Source organism: Ranitomeya variabilis, chromosome 2 (assembly GCF_051348905.1).
Source record: "Ranitomeya variabilis isolate aRanVar5 chromosome 2, aRanVar5.hap1, whole genome shotgun sequence".
NCBI classification, from domain to species: Eukaryota; Metazoa; Chordata; class Amphibia; order Anura; family Dendrobatidae; genus Ranitomeya; species Ranitomeya variabilis.
Window position 1 is genome coordinate 106,369,484 of NC_135233.1, and position 17,699 is coordinate 106,387,182.

The window sequence follows — 17,699 nt, forward strand, 5'->3', positions numbered from 1 at the left end:
TCGCCACTTGGCGCAAGCACCCGTTACAGTGCTGTTTGTCTGAAGAGGTGGGTGTGCCCGCTTTTGGTCAACGGCACTGCCACTGGGTCCCTCATAGTACAATGTAGTGTCTCTGGCGGTGGTGGTGCGCACCCAACGTCAGACACACCGTTGTAACATGAGGGGCCCTGGGGCGGTACCGCCGGCCACAAGAGAGTTCCCCCCCCCAGCTCAAACTGTGCTCTACCACGTTCAAAATTATCTCGCACAGCTCCACCAATGTTTAGTCTATGCGCTGACATCATTCAATGCCTGGCCCTGACAAACAATACCAATTTGTTGACATCTATGATGCTAGTTAAAGTAGTCTGGGTCAGTGTCCTATATTGACACCAGTAAATAGTAATTTACTGCCAAATTACTTTGTCATAAACTCTGCAGATGAGCCCACCCCTGTACCTAAGCATGCCACCCTTTTTTAATTTATTGTTGTTTTGCGAGACATTAACATCTATTTATTTTTTGGGAGTACTAACTGTGTCAGACACTCCTTGCAATACTCCTCCACTGACCACAATGCTGCCTGTGTATCCATGTAACTGATTTAAAACTGCCATGAGCCTATTGTTTGTTATTTTAGGCCTTTGATAGCCTGTCTGCGGTCCCTACTTGCAATACTCCTCCACTGACCACAATGCTGCCTGGAGTGCCTGCCTGTGTATCCATGTAACCGATTTAAAACTGCCATGAGCCTATTGTTTGTTATTTTAGGCCTTTGATAGCCTGTCTGCGGTCCCTACTTGCAATACTCCTCCACTGACCACAATGCTGCCTGGAGTGCCTGCCTGTGTATCCATGTAACCGATTTAAAACTGCCATGAGCCTATTGTTTGTTATTTTAGGCCTTTGTTAGCCCGTCTGCGGTCCCTACTTGCAATACTCCTCCACTGACCACAATGCTGCCTCGAGTGCCTGCCTGTGTATCCATGTAACCGATTTAAAACTGCCATGAGCCTATTGTTTGTTATTTTAGGCCTTCGTTAGCCTGTCTGCGGTCCCTTCTTGCAATACTCCTCCACTGACCACACCACTGCTGCCCGTGTACCCCTGGAACCTATTTAAAAGTTCATAGAGCCTAGTTACATATCTTATTTACTATTAATAAGGCCATGATGGACTACGCTGTACCACGCTACAAGCTAACCAGTCGACACTTCTTTTGCGAGAAAAGCCATCCCAACCCTCCACCAGCATGTAAAAGACCGCATTGTCCATGCACTCTGGCAATCTGTGAGTACAAAGGTGCACCTGACAACAGACGCATGGACCTGTAGGCATGGCCACGGAAGATTACGTGTCCATTACGGCGCAATGGGTTAATGTGGTGGATGCATGGTCCACAGGGGACAGCCTACTAAGTCTGTCTGCAGTCCCTAATTCAAATTGTCCTCCACTGTCTAAATCTGAGCTTCAACCTTCTGGCTCTCATTAAGTGCTGTTTTTTTAAAACTTGGTGGTTAGGGCCTACTAACGGTGTCTGCCGCTCCCTGGTGTTTGTCCTCAACTGAATAAAGCTGAGCTTCAACCTTCTGGCTTTCGGCCTATAGTATCAGATATTAAACTGCATTTGGCCTTCAACTTTGGTTACGGCCTACTAACGGTGTCTGCCCCTCCCTGGTGTTGACCTCCACTGTATAAAGCTGAGCTTCAACCTTCTGGCTCTCATTAAGTGCTGTTTTTTAAAAAACTTGGTGGTTACAGCCTACTAACGGTGTCTGCCCCTCCCTGGTGTTTGTCCTCCACTGTATAAAGCTGAGCTTCAACCTTCTGGCTCTCATTAAGTGCTGTTTTTTAAAAACCTGGTGGTTAGGGCCTACTAACGGTGTCTGCCCCTCCCTGGTGTTGTCCTCCACTGTATAAAGCTGAGCTTCAGTCTTTAGGCTTTTGGCCTAAAGTATCAGATATTAAACTGCATTTGGCCTATTAGTGTGTTTGGGCACTTAAAACAGTGTCTGCTGCTCCTGGGTTTGCTACTCCACTGAACAAAGCAATGCCGCCTGTTTAGTCCTGTTACCAATTTTGAACTGCATTTAGCCTACTTTATTATTTGGCCCTATATCTGTTTCCTCCTCATCCTGCCCATTGCCCAGCCACTGCTAGATGAGTCTGCTGGTACATTGACCTAGACCACTACATTCCCCTTGCACTCTACACAGCCAGAATCTGACCCTGCTGAAAGTAAGGTTCCCCTTCCCGCATGTTATACCACCTTACACAGGGACAAAGAGGAAGGTGCAGATGAAAGTGCAGGTTCCTTCATCAGGTGGGGGGGGCATACTCGTTGGCGACGTCACTGGCACAGGGCCCCTCAGAGTACGCAAAAGTGTCGCTGCTGGTGGGAGGCGCCCCCGCCATGCAAACACACCGCTGTACTTTGAGGGGCCCTGTGCCAGTGCCAATGCGAACGAGTGGGCCCCCCTGCTTGCTCAGGATCACAGCACTTGCAACGTTGAAATACTTACCTCTCCCTGCTCCACCGCCGTGAAGTAGTCCACGATTCCTGGGCCCACTAAAACCTTGAACCAGCCCTACCCCCCACAACTTTTGCCAAATGACCCCCAAGTTCCAATGAACAACTATTATTATAAAGTTAATTAAGATTGACAAGCTTCAGAAACAAGAATGGATGTTTTTGGCATTAAAATGGGCACTGTAGGTGTTTTCCTGGCCACCACTAACTGCCGACTATGCTTCCCCATTGACTTGCATTGGGTTTCGTGTTTCGGTCGATCCCCGACTTTTAGCGATAATCGGCCGACTGCACTCGACTCGACTCTGGACAAAGTCGGGTTTCACAAAACCCGACTCGATCTTTAAAAAATGAAAGTCGCTCAACCCTAGTAATAAGAAAATGGAGGATATGGATCCTTATTATTTGAAGGATACAGAACTATTTTGGTACAAGAGAAAAATACTGATACTTGATATTGTGTGGATACACTCATCTCTAGAGAGAATTCTTATATATTTAAATAATTTTGCATAAGGGCTTGTACACCATGTACTTAATATTCAAGGTCTACTTGAAGATATTCATCTCTTGGATAAAGAACTTTGTACTTTGTTTGCACCAAACAATAGCATGGAGTAGCCATCTGTTATGCACAGGTGTGGAAGCCAGAGTCTGCCAAAAGATATCGGCCTTGCATGTTTGTATATGATCTAACATGCTGACTCCTGTTTGCTTTAACCCATTTCAGATCTGCAAGACTTTGTGTTGTCTCTAATGGGGATGCTTTGTAGGTATCAGTCTTGTGTTATTGTAAAATCAATTCTAAAGCACAGTGACTGATAGCTAGGCAAAACAATATATATTTATGGATAGATCCGGAACAAGTAATTTTTTTTACTTTCTATTTTTTGCTTTTTTTTCTGGAATCAATCAAAAGGACTGGATTAGTTTCTGTACACACTACTGCCAGAAGCTCAGTTCAGAACCACCGTCATCACATTTGGCAGCAGGAATAAGCAGCATAATGACATCTTCTTGCTGTCAAAATAATAAACACCACAATAGAACCTCAACGGACCGCATCGTAAAGCATTTTGGTCTCTTAAGTCCAGTTTTTATGTATGGTACAATGGATCCGGCAGAAAGTTGTGACTTCAGTTACAGAGCAAAACCGAAAAACTGAGACAGAAATTACAAAGGACACGACAATGCATAAAATGATCTGAGTTTGCAGTAATTTTTTAATTATTTATTTTATTTTGTTTTATTTACTTCAAGGCATGCATCATTTGGCTTTACATTAAGGGTTTGTTCATAGGTCGGGTATGCAGCTAGTTCTTGGTTTCAATTTTTCAGACCAAAAACAACTGCATATTACAGCACCAGGATTGTGGGTGAGATTTAATGAAATTTCACCCACATGCTATGGAGAAAATCTGCAGCATAAATTGGACTATGTCGCGAATTTGACACTTGTGGCTTTTCTCTTTATGCAGTTCAAATTTCATTGCTAAATGCGAAATCTGCAGTAATCCTGCAGCATTTCCACAGGAAAATTTGCATGTAAATCATCAAAATTTTGTGCAAAATTGCTGCTGTGGATTTGCTACAAATTATTATTATCAGGATTTTTTAATTAGTAGTCAAAAGTAATACAACAATAAACATTGCTTTTCAACTTACATGTTGCAATTTCAAAGAAAAAAGACAGAATAAACACCATGTGCAACAATAAAGGCATCCATAATTAATACTTGGTTGCACACCCTCTGGCATTGATGACACCTTCCAAATGTTTCTTGTAGCCACCAATAAGCTTCTTGCACTTCTCAGCTGGTATTTTCTCCCACTCTTCCTTTACAGTTTGTTCAACCTCTTGGATGTTTGCAGGGTTCTTTTTCCCAATGGCAGATTTCAGCTCAACCCAAAGATTTTCAGTGGGACTGAGGTAAGGACTCATTGCTGGCCATTTAAAAACAATACATTTTATCTTTCTCAACCATTCCTGTGTACTTTTGAATGTGTGCTTTGGATCACTGTCTTGCTGGAGGACCCATGATCTTCGACTCAAACCAAGTTTTCGTACACTGGGTAAGACATTTCGCTTTAAAATCTCTCGATAATTCTCTGATTTCATTAATCCTGTGATACGGTCAAGGCCTTCAGTACCAGACGCAGCAAAGTGTCTTTTTCTTATAAGCATCATTGCACCGTCTGTAAAACTGTTGCTTTGTATTGCCAATAAGCTCTATTTTTGTTTCCTCTGTCCACAGAACATTTTGCCGGAAAGTTTGTGGTTTGTCAAGGTACTCTTTGGCAAAGATCAGTCATTCCTTTTTATGTCTTTTCTGCAGCAATGGTTTCTACCTTGGCCTTCGACCATAAAGCTCTGCTTGGTTTAGTGTCCGGTCAATAGTATGTGTTGAAACCATGACCCCAGACTGTTCCAGATAGGCCTTCAGGTTGTTGGATGTTTGACATGGTGTTTTTTCTACCATTCATACCAACCTTCGAAGACATATCTTGTCAATTTTCCTCTAACCCCCACATCCAGGGAAGTTCTTGATGGTACCATGCTTGGCAAACTTCTTGCGGACTGTTGAAACTGGGATACCAAGGTCTTCGGAGATGGCCTTATACCCATTGGAAGTCTTGTATTTTTGTCCTCAGACAGCTTCTTTGTCTTCAACATTGTGACAAAGGAACAGAGCATACCATGTGGCTTTTTAAAACACTGAAGTCACCGTTCATTGGCTAATTCATGTCACATGGGCACTGACAATTAATCACAGTTGATTCTGATTTGTGATTTACCGCAGGCAAGTCAAATGTGTTTCCTTACTAATTTAATGTAAAGAGTGCCAATACCAGTGTCACAGCAGGCTTCAAATTTTTCTATTTTTCTCTCCCATTGTTTTTTGTTTTAAATTATTGTTCATCATTCGCTTTTTTGTATTTAACGCCAGTGCTCTGTACAAGATAAACTGTTTCACTTGACTCATTTTTTTTCAGGAGATATTCAACGTTATTTACTTAAACTTCAAGGGTGCTATATATATATATATATATATATATATATATATATATAGCTCTGGCAAAAATTAAGAGACCACTGCAAAATGTTCAGTTTGTCTGATTTTACTCTTTATAAGTATGTTTTTGAGTAAAATGTAAATTGTTCCTTTATTCTATAAACTTCTGACAACATGTCTCCGAATTTCCAAGCAATACATTTTGTATTTTTTTTCTGACAAAGAAAAATGGTCAAAATAAAAAAAAAAACAGTGCTTTCAGACCTCAAATAATGCAATAAAACGAGTTCGTAATCGTTTAGAAACAACAATACTAATGTTTTAATTCAGGAAGAGTTCAGAAATCACTATTTTGTGGAATAACCATGATTTTTAATCACAGGTTTCATGTGTCTTGGCATACTTTCCAGCAGTCTTTTACACTGCTTCTGGCGCAAAAATTTAAGCAGTTCTTCTTTGTTTGATGGCTTGTGACTATCTATCATCCTCTTGATTTTATTCCAGAAGTTTTCAATGGAGTTCAGGCCTGGAGATTGGGCTGCCCATGACAGGGTTTTGATGTGGTGGTCTCTTAATTTTTGCCAGAGCTGTGTATATATATATATATATATATATATATATATATATATATATATATATATATATACATATTTGTATATATACACACACATATATACTCTGCTCAAAAAAATAAAGGGAACACTAAAATCCCACATCCTAGATATCACTGAATGAAATATTCCAGTTGTAAATCTTTATTCATTACATAGTGGAATGTGATGAGAACAATAAAACCTAAAAATGATCCAAGTAAATCACAACTAATATCCCACGGAGGTCTGGAGTTGGGTATGATGCTCAGAATCAAAGTGGAAAATGAAGTTACGGGCTGATCCAACTTCAGTGGAAATGCCTCAAGACAAGGAAATGATGCTCAGTAGTGTGTGTGGCCTCCACGTGCATGTATGATCTCCCTACAACGCCTGGGCATGCTTCTGATGAGGTGGCAGATGGTCTCCTAAGGGATCTCCTCCCAGACCTGGACTAAAGCATCTGCCAACTCCTGGACAATCTGTGGTGCAACGTGACTTTGGTGGATGATGAGAGACATGATGTCCCAGATGTGTTCAACCGGATTCAGGTCTGGGGAACGGGTGGGCCAGTCCATAGCTTCAATGCCTTCATCTTGCAGAAACTGCTGACACACTCCAGCCACATGAGATCTGGCATTGTCCTGCATTAGGAGAAACACAGGGCCAACCGCACCAGCATATGGTCTCACAAGGGGTCTGAGGATCTCATCTCGGTACCTAATGGCAGTCAGGCTACCTCTGGCAAGCACATGGAGGGCTGTGCGGCCCTCCAAAGAAATGCCACCCTACACCATTACTGACCCACTGCCAAACCGGTCATGCTGAAGGATGTTGCAGGTAGCAGATCACTCTCCACGGCGTCTCCAGACTCTGTCACATCTGTCACATGTGCTTAGTGTGAACCTGCTTTCATCTGTGAAGAGTACAGGGCACCAGTGGCAAATTTGCTGATGTTCTGTGCAAATGCCAAGCGTCCAGCACGGTGTGGGCTGTGAGCACAACTCCCATCTGTGGACGTCGGGCACTCAGACCTTCCTCGTGGAGTCGGTTTCTAACCATTTGTGCAGACACATTCACATTTGTGGCCTGCTGGAGGTCATTTTGCAGGGCTCTAGCAGTGCTCCTCCTGTTCCTCCTTGCACAAAGGCTGATGTAGCGGTCCTGCTGCTGGGTTGTTGCCCTCCTATGGCCCCCTCCATGTCTTTTGGTGTACTGGCCTGTCTCCTGGTAGCGCATCCAGCCTCTAGACACTACGCTAACAGACACAGCAAACCTTCTTGCCACAGCTCGCACTGATGTGCCATCCTGGATGAGCTGCACTACCTGAGCCACTTGTGTGGGTTGTAGAGTCCGTCTCATGCTACTACAAGTATGAAAGCACAACCAACATTCAAAAGTGACAAAAACATCAGCCAGAAAGCATTGGTACTGAGATGTGGTCTGTGGTCCCCTCCTACAGAACCACTCCTTTATTGAGTGTGTCTTGATAATTGCCAATAATCTCCATCTGTTGTCTATTCCATTTGCACAACAGCATGTGAAACTGATTGTCAAACAGTGTTGCTTCCTAAGTGGACAGTTTGATTTCACAGAAGTTTGATTTACATGGAGTTATATTCTGTTGTTTAAGTGTTCCCTTTATTTTTTTGAGCGGTGTATATATATATATATATATATATATATATATATATATATATATATATATACACTCACCGGCCACTTTATTAGGTACACCTGTCCAACTTCTTGTTAACACTTAATTTCTAATCAGCCAATCACATGGCGGCAACTCAGTGCATTTAGGCATGTAGACATGGTCAAGACAATCTCCTGCAGTTCAAACCGAGCATCAGTATGGGGAAGAAAGGTGATTTGAGTGCCTTTGAACGTGGCATGGTTGTTGGTGCCAGAAGGGCTGGTCTGAGTATTTCAGAAACTGCTGATCTACTGGGATTTTCACGCACAACCATCTCTAGGGTTTACAGAGAATGGTCCGAAAAAGAAAAAAAATCCAGTGAGTGGCAGTTCTGTGGGCGGAAATGCCTTGTTGATGCCAGAGGTCAGAGGAGAATGGGCAGACTGGTTCGAGCTGATAGAAAGGCAACAGTGACTCAAATCGCCACCCATTACAACCAAGGTAGGCCTAAGAGCATCTCTGAACGCACAGTGCGTCGAACTTTGAGGCAGATGGGCTACAGCAGCAGAAGACCACACCGGGTACCACTCCTTTCAGCTAAGAACAGGAAACTGAGGCTACAATTTGTACAAGCTCATCGAAATTGGACAGTAGAAGATTGGAAAAACGTTGCTTGGTCTGATGAGTCTCGATTTCTGCTGCGACATTCGGATGGTAGGGTCAGAATTTGGCGTAAACAACATGAAAGCATGGATCCATCCTGCCTTGTATGGAGCATCTTTGGGATGTGCAGCCGACAAATCTGCGGCAACTGTGTGATGCCATCATGTCAATATGGACCAAAATCTCTGAGGAATGCTTCCAGCACCTTGTTGAATCTATGCCACGAAGAATTGAGGCAGTTCTGAAGGCAAAAGGGGGTCCAACCCGTTACTAGCATGGTGTACCTAATAAAGTGGCCGGTGAGTGTATATATATATATATATGTATATATATATATATATACTGTATAATGCCTTGAAAAAGTATTCCTATCCCATGAAAGTTTACACATTTTTTATATTATACCCACAAACTAAAATGTATCTTGATGGAATTTTGTGTGATGTGATGTGATGTGTGTGTGTGTGTGTGTGTGTGTGTGTGTGTGTGTGTGTGTGTGTGTGTGTGTGTGTGTGTGTGTGTGTGTGTGTGAAGTGTAGAATAAATGATACTTGGTTTTCTAATTATTTTAAAAAATATAAATCTGAAAATTGTGATGTGTATTTGTACTTTTCCCCCATTAGTCTGATACCCCTAAATAAAATCCAATTGTGTGTACTTTATTCTCAGTATAACTACAGCTGTTCTGTGGAGGCCTCAGAAGTTTGTTTGAGAACTTAAAGAGTCAAACAGCATAATGTCAAAAAATACACCAGACAGGTCAGGGATTAAGTTGGGGAGAAGAGTGATGCAGGGTTGATGCAGGGTTAGGTTCTAAAAAAATAGCACTATCTCTGAACCTCTCACAGAGCACTGTTCAATCCATCATCCAAAAATGGAAGGAGTAAGGAACAACTGTAAACCTACCGAGACATGGCCGTCCACCATCCACCTAAACTGTCATCCCAAGAAAAGAGAGCACTAGTTAGATAAGCAGCCAAGAGGCCAATGGTCACTCTGGCGTAGCTGCGGTTTTGATAAAGGCAATGCTGGAGATAGATGCACCTAATTCCTTAAGAGACTCTTAATGAATTTGGCGCATCTTACAATTGACATGGGCTCCAACAGAAACGTTACTCCAGCTAGGGACTGAGGTACATTTCTGACATGATTTGTGCCACTAAAGCTGCAAAAAAAGTTCTGCATTGTCCGGACAGGCTTTGCGACACCCCATCTCAGCCAAGCTCTGCCGACTTTGGTAGCTGGCCAGGACTGGTATATAAACATCAAAATTATGACACTTTTGTATTGTGGCAGGGGAATTTTCTTGCTGAAATTGATGACTGCAGGTAAGGTTGGTCTGTAGCAATTTTAGGCAGGTTGTATGCATCAAAGAAACAACCACATGAATTCTGGGAACCAAAGTCCACCAATACAACACTGCACAGAGTATCAAATTGACTCCATATTCTTTGCTTATTCTTACAATGCATGCAGGAGCTTTCTCTTAGTTTGGTAAGCCACACTCAGGAACATAGTGGCATGGAGTGGTAGGTGGAGCCGCCTGATATAGACACAGTAAAACTAATCTCTGCAGGACACAGCAGGGTTAACTTCCTGCAGAGACCAGCCACCCCCCTGCATAAGGCTAGATGAAACCCACATGCAGATGCAGCAGTGCTGCATGAAGCAGCCTCAGTGGGACAGCCAGACATGAGGAAAAAATGGCTGGTGAGCAGAGCGGTGCTGGGAAGGCCAGTTCTGGCAAAAATTAAGAGACCACCACATCAAAACCCTGTCATGGGCAGCCCCATGGTGGGTTTTGAAAGCCTTCCTACTAGTTGTGAAGAAACCAGAGTATATCTTAATTACCCAGACAGCTATGTTTTTGCAAACCAATAAGAACTGACTTTTCTTCTGTATATTGGCTTGTGGATTTAAGTGTTTATGTCTGGTGGTTCAAGAAGACAGACTTGCAAACTGATATACTATTTAACATATTGTGTAAGTCTGTAATAGTGACTTGTACATAGTGTGCGTTTATCTTTGTTTATTGATGTGTGCTGATATGCTAATTGTGCATTGAATTCTGGATCCAGCTTGGTGACTTCTAAAGCAGAGAGGGAAAGACTGTGCAAATAGATTGAATGGTCAAGTAGTACTACTTGATCTCATCACCATTGTTTACCTTATCTTGATGTTGAACTGAAGGACACTGGGTAATTCTAAAAATAGCTTACATGCATTGGCTATAAAAAAGACTCAGAGATCACATCATTAGGGCTGAAGTAACACAGAGCTAACAACCGGACTCTCTTCAGGATCTCAGCTGAGGGTACATCGGACCCGGCTGCAAGAACACAGGACTGCTCTCGGATATCTCCCTACGCTTGTCGTTACCTCTCTGAGTGCATACCACAGATGGAGTAGCGACCCTGGGAGCTCTGACGTAACATCTACCATTATCTTGGAGAGTCAGCTGAAGGGTGAGGCCCTGTAATGTGCACCATCTTGGTGTAATTGCTGAGACTGTTCTGTTTGATATGGTGTGTTGTGGTTCAATAAAGTATTGCCACACTGTTTTACCTTAACCCTGTGTTGTCTGTGTAGTGTATTGCCCACCGAGAGATAGAGTGGGCGTTCAGTGGTATAAGACCTGGTCCATGCAGTCTTGCTAAAGACAGACGGGCCAGCGGACGAGAGCACCCACTGACCCTGTATCTCCACACTAGCGCATTGGTGTAGTCCCTTGCTGCCTGTGGCTTCTATTAAGGTCCTCACAGTTCTCTCTATCCTCCATAAAGGTGGGACACTAACCCGTATGACAGGTGGCTTGAGCCTGTTTACAGGGTCTCTATCACAACCCGGGCTCTATGCGCCACTGTGTCTACTGGGTATTAGGGCGGACAGGTTAGTACAGCTGTCCTGCCGGTTTCTGCTGTGCCTCCTAGAGTCCGACACAACCTCGGTCTTCCGGCTACCGGAATCTGCGCTCTGCAGGGAGGTAGACCAATTGCAGCTGTCCTCCCCAGTTGTCACTCTCTTATTCTTCGCTCTCCTGCACGCTCACTACAAATCTGTTCGTCCTCCTATGCTCTTTTCTCCAGGAGCTGCAGCACCCTCGTGGCTGCACGGCCCCTCCAGTACTTCCGACTGCTCTCTTCTCTTCTTGCCAAGAGCTACAAACTCCCACGTCTCTTCAGTTACACTCCTTTCTTATCAGCTCTGCCTAAGCTGAAGTTCCTTGACCAGCTCCTCTCTGGCAATCTTTCACACACTAACTGTGTTCTGTCCCTCTGACAGACTGACTGACTTTCCCTCCAGACCAGAATATATATATAGGGAAGTTAACCTGAAAACTGGGTTTAGAGCTCCCCCTCCTAGCCTGGAGTGTGAATATGTTGTGTGTTTGTGGTTACCTGATAGAAGAGATCTTCCCTTGCTTCCAAGTGTGACATCACTCTCCCCATGAGAAAAGCAATGCCATTGTAACAACCAGGACCCTGGGGTGTTACACTCCCCGCCATTAAATCCAGTGATTCCCGACTGGGAAATGAAGAACAATAAAAACAGATTATTAAAAGGCATACAAGATTTTTGTAAATGCATATAAACAGGTTAAATACATGTAAACTTTGGCTTCCCTCAAGAATTAACTCTTGAAACGTTGCAAGAACATATGTACATGGTACAATTAACTTTTTAATAATAATAACCTTTACTATGATATACTATAAAACGGTGACTACTCTTTATGGATATACTATCTTTAGGACTTCCTTTAATCAAAATGCAAAACATCAACTTTACTTCTCACTTACTAGCTCTTATTATAATATTCAACACTATCTGCATATTTTAGCTATCTGACACATACTATACCATGAGACTCTCACTTTTTCTAACAACATTAAACATTATCATTTTTATAAAGTGCAACAAATTCAACATTTCCTTCTATTCTGAGGTAGTGCATTTAAAGATGCAGACACTATTCAAGTCATTCAACTTTATAACAGCAGCAAAAACGCGGGGGACCCGTCATAAACCCCCAACATTGGTCTTGGGCGGGCTACAAGGCATGTTATCCAGACCCGGTGTTCAGCCACGCCAGATGGTTTTGCTCTTCAGGTCTCAGGAACAAACAAGGTCCTACCCAAGCTGGCAATGTGGGTAGAACCAAGAGTGCACCTTGAAGATGCCAACTATTTACAGGAAAGTTTGTGGACCATTCACTGTCTATGGCCTCAGTGTCTTTTAATAAATAAATGAACTGTTAATGGAAACCTGGCCAGGTTAAACTAAACTTTTAGACAGTTAACTCATTCACAGTCTTGTCTTCTTCAGATTTAATTTTGCTTCCCCCAGGGTAGCATCTGGACATTACAGTCTCCTAACCAGGAGTTCAAGTGTGTGCCAGGTACAATGGAAAGCTCATCAGTACCCATGATGGGAGTTTGTGTGCACTTTGAACATAGTTCTGTTATTGTTTGTGTAGCCCTGGAACACATGGGTGGTTAGTTTTCTGCTGGGGGTAGGTGCAGGAGTTACCTTGCCAGGTAATGATGCTGGTGACTTAGGAGGGGTTACTAGCGATGACACTGGGTCACTTGCGGGTGACCTGGGTCCTGCTCCCTTTGGGGCACATTTGTGTACATGCAGTGCATACCACCCTTTTTCTCCCCAATATCTGATGTAAGTTATGCGGTTTCCAGGGTAGAGGTCCCTGTCCGGGTGTCCCTCTATTAAGTTTGGTTTCACATCACGCCTGGTGACAAATACCTATAGCTGTAGGCCAGGTTTTTTAATAAAGCCCCAGCCGGATTTGATGTGAAATGCTACTACAGTCCCATGTCTCCATGGGCCCCTTTCCTCATGGTATATCCTCCTGGCCTGAGCTTTAGCCTGCAGATCTTTCTATTTTGCGGCCTGGCATCGGAGGTCCCGCCCTCGGTCCTCCTGCTCTTGTTTGAGTGCCTGCTGTTTGCAATACTCCTTCTGGCTGATAACTTCTAAATGTTCTCCCTCAGCCTGGGCCTCCCCTGGGAATCCCATCAAGTTGGTGCCGAAGTACTCCTGCCGGAAGGTCACCCATTCTCCATGTGCTTCCTGGGCCTCTTTTGTCAGCTGCAACAGGGCTTCGGAGGTATGCACGATCTCCCAGGGCTGCTCCCAATCAATTATTCTGCACACCCGGCCAGGTGGTAGGGGTGGCAGAGCTTCTACGGGCCCTATCAGGGTGTCCTCTACTACCGGGGCAGTGTCGGTCTTCTTACCTGCCGCTGCGTTGTCTACGGTGCCGCACTCCTTCACTGCAGGCTGAGATCCCAGAAGCTGGCTCCGCTGCTGCTCCCACGCTTTTGAGGCTGCTCAGAACCAGGACTGCCGGAGCTGACAGCACAGCTCTTCCACTTCTGCTCCAAGAACCTCCGGGTTCATCTCTGATGGCAGGTCTTCTCCTTTCTCCCATTGGCTGGGGCAGCTTCCTGCTTCCTCCCCCTCCCCTGAGTGACCTCCACTCGCCATCTTGCCGACCAGGTTCTCAGCCGCGTCTTCCTGCTGTTCCTTCCACGCCTCCTCTCGTGGGCGGTTCCTTCTCTCCACATCCCCGCCATCCCAAATCAGGAGGCGGACTTCTTTTGGGGATGGACAGATTTCCTGGACATAATAGTATCTATGGGTGGGCGGCCATTACATTCACGCTGTTTTTCCAAGCTCCGCCCATGACAACACGCCCCACTCCTCCTGCACGCCACATGGTGCGGTAATGGCGGCGGTTTTGACGGCAATTGACAGTTCACAGTCCCACAGTTAAACACAGTCTCTTAGGCGCATATGACCCACTTCAATGGGTCAGTCCATCCTGTTCGTGACGTCAAAAATGGAACTCCCGCCAGGGCTGTGGGGTACTCGGTACCGAGTCTGGTAATTAAAGGGGGATGTCACGTGGCGGCAACCCGGTCCATGGCCCTGGGTGCCCATGTTAAAGGAAATGTCCTTAAAGGGGTTTGGAATAAAGTTTTGTGTTCATTGCACCACCTGTGGTATTCGGTCAGTGGGGACCGACGCTGATTAAAGGGGTCTTCTGGGGTGATGTTATGGCAGCTAAGATGGTATAACTTCCCATAGGTGAAGCAGGTCCCCAGGGCTCCTGGTGTATAGATAAGGATGGTGAGTGGTGCAGTAAAGAACTGATGACACAGGTTTGCAGTCTCTTTACCTGGTTTACTGAAGACTTCAGGCATCCACAGCCCAGAGCACCAGATCACAGGTACAGGCAGGGTCCGGCTGGCTTGAAAGCGAGTTCAGAGTCCCCTTTACCAGGTGGAGTTGAAAGCCTTCCTACTAGCGCTTTGGTGTAGTCCCTTGCTGCCTGTGGCTTCTTATCAAGGTCCTCACAGTTCTCTCTCATCCATAAAGGTGGGACACTAACCTGTATGACAGGTGGCTCGAACCTTTTTACAGGGTCTTTATCACAACCTGGGCTCTATGCACCACTGTGTCTCCTGGGTATTAGGGTAGACAGGTTACGTGTAGTCCAGCTGTCCTGCTGGTTTCTGCTGTGCCTCCTAGAGTCCGACACAACCTCGGTCTTCCAGCTACTGGAATCTGCGCTCTGCAGGGAGGTAGCCCAATCGCAGCTGTCCTCCCCAGTTGTCACTCTCCTGTTCTTCGCTCTCCTGCACGCTCACTACAAATCTGTTTGTTTTCCTATGATCTCTTCTCCAAGAGCTGCAGCACCCTCGTGGCTGCACAGCCCCTCCAGTCCTTCCGACTGCTCTCTTCTCTTCTTGCCAAGTGCTGCAGACTCCCACATCTGCTCAGCTACACTCCTTTCTTACCAGCTCTTCCTAAGCTGAAGTACCTTGACAGCTCCTCTCTGTCAATCTCTGACACACACTAACTGTGCTCTGTCCCTCTGACAGACTGGCTGACTTTCCCTCCAGACCAGAATATATATAGGGAAGTTCCCCTGAAAACTGGATTTAGAGCTCCCCCTTCTGGCCTGGAGTGTGAACATGTTGAATGTTTGTGGTTACCTGATAGAAGAGATCTTCCCTCGCTTTCAAGCGTGACATCACTCTCCCCGTGAGGAAAGCAATGCCACTGTAACAACCAGGACCCTGGGGTGTTACATACCTATAAAGAGAAAAATCAGACAAACTGATCATTTTGCAGTGGTCTCTTAATTTTTGCCAGAGCTGTATATATATATATTTTCTGAAAATAATACTAGAATTACATAGCATAGATGACCCCTTGTGTTGTGCATGTGATGAAATCTGTAATCTGGATTTGTGTGCCATTTTGTGATGGCACAAATTTCAGTTTGGTCAGGTGTAATGATTTGCACATTTTACATTTTTGACAGGGGAAGAAACTTTGTAATACTTGTCTAAAAAGTCATTTAGGGTTACTTGGTGGGTTGGGTTCTGTACCATAGGGGCAATAATCAGACCCAGATTTTTCGCTTTCCTGAAAACAAAGCTTGGGGGTTCAGACAATTTATCCCCAATTACTTTGTCTTCCTTTATGAGGTCCCAGTGCCTATTGACAATTTTTCCAGTAATTGGATGTTTGAATTATACTGAGTGATGATTGGTATCGAGATTTGGTCTTGCTGCTTTGGGGGACATTCCTTGTCCTCTTTGTTGTCACAAAGGAGTTTCTCCCTAGAGATCTCCCTTACACTATCTCTTGTCTCAATCAAGATGTTATGGTCATAGCCTTTATTCAAAAAAAATGTTATCAAGATGTCTGACTCCCTATCATAATCTAAAGTGCTAGTGCAGTTCCGATTTGATCTTACAAATTGACTACAAGGGACATTAAGTAGGCACCTTGGTAGGTGATAAAACTGTTCGAGTCCGTGGGTTTGGTATATGTGCAGGTCTGGATTTTACCCTCATTAATAGAAATATTCAAATCTAAAAAGTGTACATTCTCCTTACTAGTAGTAGCTGAAAATGTAGATAAAACTCATTTTTATTTAGGTTTTGTGTGGCCTTTGTGTAAAAGGATAAAATGCACCTATGCAATATACGAAATAAATATGATGGACATCCTTTATCTAAGCATTTTACAGCTCACCACGGGGGATCAATACATGGAGTGAAAGTAATGGGTATTAAGGTGGTCCATAAGGACTGGCAAAATGGGGACAATATAAAACAAATGTCCCGTGAAGAAACCTGATACATCTTTGAAATGGACACTCTGAAGCCCAAAGGATTAAACAACGAAGTGGAACTGTTTGCATTCAATTAGACTACGCAGGATGAGCCAACCCTGATGAAGGAATCCGCTGACATTCCGAAACGCGTTGGTTTTTGGCTCCCACTGCAATTCGTACGCTCTTCAGGGGCACCACGTGACCATTGATCACGTGACCCAAACGTCAGGAAGGTCCTGCCGAGCACCGCGCGAGGATCTCTGAATCACAGGCCAAACAAGTGTCTGTCACTGGCCGGTACAGCGCTCGCAGAATTTGCCTGCAAGCCGACAAGCAAGGACACCTATAAGCTAAGTAGCCTTTTTCCACCGCTATCGCTAAGTGCCTACAGACCGTTCTCGGACAATCCACGCATGTACCTCCACTACAGGTACTTAGCAATCACTCTGATGCTTATAGCACTTTTATGTGAGTAAACCTGCAATTTAAAAAAGCACCAGAAGTTTTCATAGGACATATTTAAAGGACATTGTGTAATGTACATTGTTTTTATCCTCACAGACATTATGTCTACTAAGTAGCACTTCTTGGTAGTGTTTGAATTACTGTAAAAAGGGAACTATATTGATCCAGGCATAACTTAGTACTCTGGCACACGACAATTATATTAAACATCCGTCTCTTTACTCATCGTAGCTTGATCCTAAATACCCCTGACCCGACCTCTCTCTGCACTGAGCAATTCGAGCACCATCGTAACAGGTAAATAACATCTTTAGTGTTTACTCAATGCATTCTATTCAGTAGCGCGGGTATACATTTCTCTCTCCTTATAGTCTTTTAATCCACTATGTGGTTTAGGGCTTTACCTGCAGCTAATTTTATGCATTTACACTAGCGCCGCTACACACCAAGCCTTTTTTCTTATGTAGATATCTGTATAACTTACAACAAAAGTCAGATGGAATTGGCTATAACAATCTGAACTGTGCCTAAATTTGGTTCCTGAAGAGTCACTAAATATATTTTTTAAAGGAGTACTCTAACTTTATGTTCAGTAAATGTGTGAGTACATGCATGTAATCTAGTGTGAGGGTATTAATATACTCACCTACCTCTGTATTCTCCAGTG

General features: G+C 44.1%; 1 long non-coding RNA gene across 1 annotated transcript in view; it reads right to left on the reverse strand.

The window, feature by feature from the left end:
• Nucleotides 1–11,943, reverse strand: part of LOC143809149 (uncharacterized) — a 45,078-nt gene extending 33,135 nt beyond the window's left edge. Inside the window, exon 1 of the long non-coding RNA XR_013222101.1 lies at nt 11,814–11,943. This is a non-coding gene — a long non-coding RNA (uncharacterized LOC143809149). The remainder of the gene's footprint in view (nt 1–11,813) is intronic.
• Between the last annotated feature and the right edge of the window lie 5,756 nt (nt 11,944–17,699).